The sequence below is a fragment of the Mesitornis unicolor genome, unplaced genomic scaffold (genome assembly GCF_000695765.1).
Source record: "Mesitornis unicolor isolate BGI_N332 unplaced genomic scaffold, ASM69576v1 scaffold8885, whole genome shotgun sequence".
NCBI lineage: Eukaryota > Metazoa > Chordata > Aves > Mesitornithiformes > Mesitornithidae > Mesitornis > Mesitornis unicolor.
Genome location: NW_010186151.1, coordinates 29,916 through 35,898, shown reverse-complemented (window position 1 = coordinate 35,898; position 5,983 = coordinate 29,916).

The following is a 5,983-nucleotide window of genomic DNA, read 5'->3' as shown; positions in this document are numbered from 1 at the left end:
TGAGTTCTCCAGGCATTAGAGGCTACTGAACTCTGGATATCTTCCTGTGCGTTGGGTGGGCTAAGTCAGTGAACAGTAAGCAAGCGTGGTCTCTGAGTCCCCGTTAACGCTGCAATAAGGCTTTTACATTGTTTAGGTACTTCGAAATTTCCTCCCTTTTAACTGTGTGGTTCTGGGCTATTTACTCTGTAGCAACACCAAGACTAGAACTGAAGCCTGAAACCCTCTCCAGTGATTTATAGACAGTACCATCCTACTATTTCTCAATTATTTTTCTGCTGTTTCTTAAGAGAACTTGGTGATATCAGCAGGAGTTAAGTTTTAATTAAATATGCCAGTATTTCTGTACACTAAGTCACTCTCCTACTAGCATCAATTCCTGCTTACTGACTGTAGCAGCCACCAATATCCAGGGTTTAAATCTGTGAGTGAAACATTTCTGTACTACTAGAGAGTAGGAGGTGCATAAGTAAAACAAAGTAATGAATTAAACAGTACAAAAAACAACAACTGTTTCTGGCATTAATGTGCGATGTAGGAGACTCCCAAAGCATATCAAGTGAAGCTCATCAGGGAAATTCTACCAAGCCTTGGCTCCTTGAATATCAGAGATGTTATTTAGTGTAAGCCATCTGAAAGGTACTGTAACATAATTAGTTGTTCAGAGTTGTAGGAAGCTGCTTGCCAATTCTTCATGGGTTTCATTTCTAATTTGCCTCAGGAGTGAGGAAGCTGCTTCAAAACCTGTTTAGAGAGAATTCTGCAGAGGTAAGACCATAAATACCGGTGTAAGGTGAAGCAGCGTTAGCGTGGCTGGGCTGTCAGAGCCACTGCTGTTTGGCTGAAACGCAACCAAACCGAAACTCGCTGCGTCAGGGTCAATTGGAGACCACTGACTTCCCACAGCCTGTAGATGTGGCGCTGTCGTGGTCTGAATGGACACTTAGTTTGTCACTCCTTTGTAGTTTAGCTATTAATAGGTTTATCTAATTACATTCTTCATAAGGTGCACTGAGAAAAGTTACTCATTAAAATTCTATGTCCTTCCTTTTTAAATGCATGACTTATTAAAAGTGTAATCATTCAAGGGGAAATGAAGCATTGGGAATTATATTTATTTATACAGAGCGAAGTAAAGCCTTCTGAAGTCAGTGGAAATTTTCCTATTCATCTCAATGACTTTTGCATCAGACTTGTAAGATACAAGTAGAGGCAACTTCAAACCCTCTTAATTGTTTTCATGTATAAGACGATATTTAATGATTAGAAGCACTTGCCTTCTTTTCTATTCAGCGTGAAATATGCTACACAACAGCTTTGGCAAAATAATAGGAGAGAAACCTGCAGCTATTAAAAAAAGGCTAGAGTCAGTATTTTCACAGACAGAAGAGGAATTCTGGAATACAGATAATATTGTAAGTTAATGTATTTGCATGCATAACTCTCCCAGGTTTTAATGCCCTTTGATAAACACTGTATCAAAGGGAAACTGTGAAGTAGGTTATGGGAGTTGATTTTGACTTTGATGCTGTTTCTGATTGAAATTCTAGTTTTGTGAGAATTCATTCTTCTTCTCTTCCGAGGAAGTTGAAATGATTATCTTGTCCCCACATCCTCTGTTCATTTTCCTTGCGCCACTGTTCTGCTTCCACAGTTTGTCAGGCAGAGAAACGCAGTGCATGGTAGCGATGTGTCACGATCTTGGCTGGCCACGCTTGCTTGGACGATAAACTGAGACGTTATTGCAGAGGTTTTTGGTATCTGAAATCCTGGTTCTGCTGGAGACAGCTGGACCTCTGCCTCAAAAGTGTTTGAGTTTGTGAGGAAACAGGGGAAAAGTGAATTTAACTGACTTCAGATTCCCATTTCTCTCCAGATCTGATTCGATGCTAAGTTCCTTTGCTTCCTCTTGAAAACCTTGGCCATTGTGTTTATTTCTGATGCATAAGATTTTGTCCTGATTCTGCCCCGTTTATACCTTGCTATTTTTTACCCGTTTTTCATGTGGAGTGATATTTTAACTGACATGCTGGGTTATGCAATAATATATGTAAAATCTCCTTGGTGATGTTTTGCAAAGGGGAGAAAAAATAAAGCTGTCACAGAAGTGATCTTGAGAAATACAAGCTTTATCCTGGCTGACTTCATGTTATGTCCCAGTGCAAATCTTTTGTTACCTGAGAGTAAGAGACTTATCTCTGTTTTATTCACAAACCCAAAATTGAATCTGTTGTTTTCTCCCGTGCTGTAGAGCAACGCAAATATTACAATTAGTGGGGCTGCCTTGCATTAGCCAGAAGGACTGTCAGATCTGCTCTTGTATAAGGGTTTGTAGATAAATTTTACCTCTGGGAAATCTGCAGGTTTTCATTACATTTCTGGAATAATTGTCCTCCCCTTTTGCTCATTTCTAGAGGGAAAGATAACACCTCTCTTTCATTAATGAGCCTCCTTTTATCTAAATTATTTAAATACAAGGCAAGGTCCCTGCTCATTCTCCTGCAATATAGGCAGTCCTATACCGAGATACTAAGGACACTTCCAAATGAGATTTAATAATATAGTAGGACATTTAGCATATATTAATTAAATATCAGCAGATGGTAAGGAGAGCCCTCGCTGAGAGTGAATAAGTACAGAGAAATATAACTGCCATGTAATTAAGCCAAACCTGCTGAAACAATGAAGGTGCAATTACTTTTTTATTAACACATTACACTTGCATGCAATGCTGAGGAGTTTAATTACTTCCTAACTTCAATTACATTCAGCTCTGGAGATGGTTCAGATATCGAAGTTCTGAATCTGAAGATCTGTAAAGTGTAAAGGTGTTTGGGTCCATAGTTGCTTGCTGTCTAAATAGCGTGAAGAGCAGCACTCGTAACAGTGCAGTAGTGTCAGCGTAGAAAAGATGATTTGTAAAGCCCTGCTTTTCCATCTTTCCTTTTTTCTTGCTCCTAAACGGTGTCCATGGAAAATTTGAGTCTAACATTGCCTGGTCACAATTCCACCCAGTTCAGACGTGCTGTGTCACGTTGGGCTTTGGGGTTCCTGAGCTGTCACTGCACGGGAGGTGATGGAGATGGTTTCTGTGGCACTGCTGTCACAGCTGTACAGGAGTGGAGCTCTGGCTGCAAGGTAGAACGCAGGTTGTGTGTAAGACTGGGGTGGTGTGAGGCAGCTCTCATGAGTCACCCTGAACTTTGGTGTAAGATTTACAAAATTTGCATCATTGGAGAGCCATCACCATAGAAAGACATTTATGGTACGGCAACTACAACAGATTTTGTCGTTTTGCCAGGCCAGATAGAGCAAGCTTTTTCTTCTCTCCTCCAAGCAAAGGTGCCCTCAAGCGTCTTCTGTCTCTTATGTGTCCTTAAAACCTTTTCTTGGGTGTTCCACGTTATAATTAAAACATAAACAGATATATCTGTAACATCTAATTAGGATTAAAATTCAGCTCTTAGAAAGAATGTCGTCAAATCCTTAGAGATCCATACGGACTTTGGTTTCTCACCCCGTTTTGAAGCCAGCATTGCGTCAGTCACGGCAGGCACGTCAGGAGACAGGTACGGGTGAGTGCTTGCACACCAGCAAGTCACTTGTCAGGTGTGTGGGGGTGTCGGGATGGATGTTTGTTGTGTTTCACACTGGGTCATTAGGTGGGAAAGCAAACAATTACACCGGCTGGCTGAGATGTATCCCCCGAGACACGGGCGGTTCCATCAAAATAGAGGAGTTTTCAGGAAAAATGTCCACATTTGCACAGTGGTCCAGGGAAAACCAATGTTTAGTTCCAGAAGCAGCTCCATTAACTTACAGTTGGTAGAGTCCCTGTTATATTCAACCTGACATAAAATGCTAAGGAACGGACAAGAATGACATTTAAATGCATGGAACTGACAGAGCTACCTCTAGGTGTGGGTTTGTTGGATTCTTTTTTTTCTAAATAATAATGTAAAGATATATTTGCCATCCGATTCTACTACCTTAAAGTACTTTGTTTGACATTTTACTGTGATGAGTGAACCTTTAACAAGGTCATTAGGTTTGAAGGATTTTCTCCTGGGATTGTGGAAAGCAGTTTATTCTAAATAGCCAGGAAAAGAGGAGAAAATACAAATAAATATATTTTACACTGTGAGAACTGTGAATAATTTAATTTGTAAAGAACATAAAGTGGAAGTCTCCAGAAGAAAATCCAGCCCTTCAATAATACAGCAGCCATTCAAGTAAATAAATCTAGTCACACCAAGACAACTTTAAAAAATAGCAATGAACCCCCTTTAGTTGTTCATAGCAGGAGTCACTGCATGCATGAAACCTGAAATACCACATTCAGTTCTCAACAGCTTGGTGCTAGAACAATTAAAAACATTCACACAAGAAGTACCACTGACCCTGTAGAGGTAACGAGGGAGTAAATTACAGGTTAGGCTTTAATAAGAATGGAAATGGTCGGATTTGGGCTTAAAAAGTGATTGTGCATTTGTGTGTGAAGAGGTAAAAACTGGAAGCGACCCTAACACCAGAGTGTGCCAGAAATGCATGCGCTGTGGAACTGGGTGGTGCAGGAGACTCACACAGGGGCTCTCGTGCAGGGTCAGTCCATGGCACTGCTTGCAGCTGGGTTTGGACATCCCTGCAGTCCCAGCCCAGAAGATTTTTGATCTTCAAATCCATCTGGGACAGCATTAACTTATTCTGTGGACTCATTGTCCCTGCCACCCATACTGCGGACAGCTTGAACAACTCGATAGCAAGAAAACTTGCCAGCATGTTAAGCTGTTTTCCCAACATTGCCTGGTGTTGCTGGGGGGTTTCTATTTTTCTTCTTGCTTTTTTTTTTCTTTTTGTGAAGTGCAGAAAGGTTCAGGCCAGAGGCAGCATCTGTCTGTTCCCATTTGCTCCATCAGCATTTACCAGGAAAGTGATGGATGATGTGTCATTCACTGGCATGGATTATCAGACTGGTAAAGGTCACCATGGATATCTGCAGGAGACTGAATGCAATCAGATAATATGGATAAAGCAGTTCCATTTCACTGGAAATGGCAGCTATACCTGCTGAAATCCTGTGTTTGGAAGCCAACGTGGTAGTGAGAAAATTACATCTAATATTTCTCTTTTCATAATTCCCTCCTCTACTTACTTTTCTCTAATAAATGTCATAATTATTTTAGAGAAACAGCCCTAAAATTTCCTTCTCCCGCTCCCAGTGATGGGATGAACTCTGAGTATTGGATCGCTGCCAGTAGTGGTTTTGTGCCTTGTTCAGATGCACCCATACTTGAAAATACAGCTTTACTTTCTGCTACAAACCAGCAGCATGTGATGATAAGAAAACCTTTTGTACTGCATGTCACAAGGTACTGCTGTTGTCATGGCTAAACAGGACTAGAACTCAGACAAAATCTCCTCATGCAGAATTTCCTCATGCCAGATATGCTATGTTTTCCTCAAAAATTCCTTTAAACATTTTTTTCTAAGTTGTCTATATTCATATAAAGTTCAAAAATCCCTGCTGTTGTAGATCTTCATCATCAGAGTGTGCTGGGGCTGTCTGTGAACTTCCTCAAGGCCTTGAGGAATGGATGCAGACAAACCAGGAGAGTTTAGTATGGCCTCACTTGACAAGCATTAAGTGATCTTACGCTGGTCCTCTGCACGGCTAAGTTTTATTCTTGTTCAGTGGATGCTTTTGTAGCATCTGAACGTGTTCAGTGAAAGCTTTGTGCCTCTTGCCTAAGATTCATTCAGCAGGTTTCCAAATTGGTGTCTTTGCAACTCCTTCTCCTTAGCTCCTTCCTCTGGAAAGCCCTGGTGGAAACACGTAATGCCATTTTCCAGAGGAAGGCAGCAGTTTGGCTGTTGCTGCTCCCCTGTATTTGTATCACCAGGGGAAATTGAACGCCTGCGAGTTCTGCTCTGTAAGGGTCAAAGTCCTTTTATCCGGATGAGTGCACAAGGTTACATGAGAAAC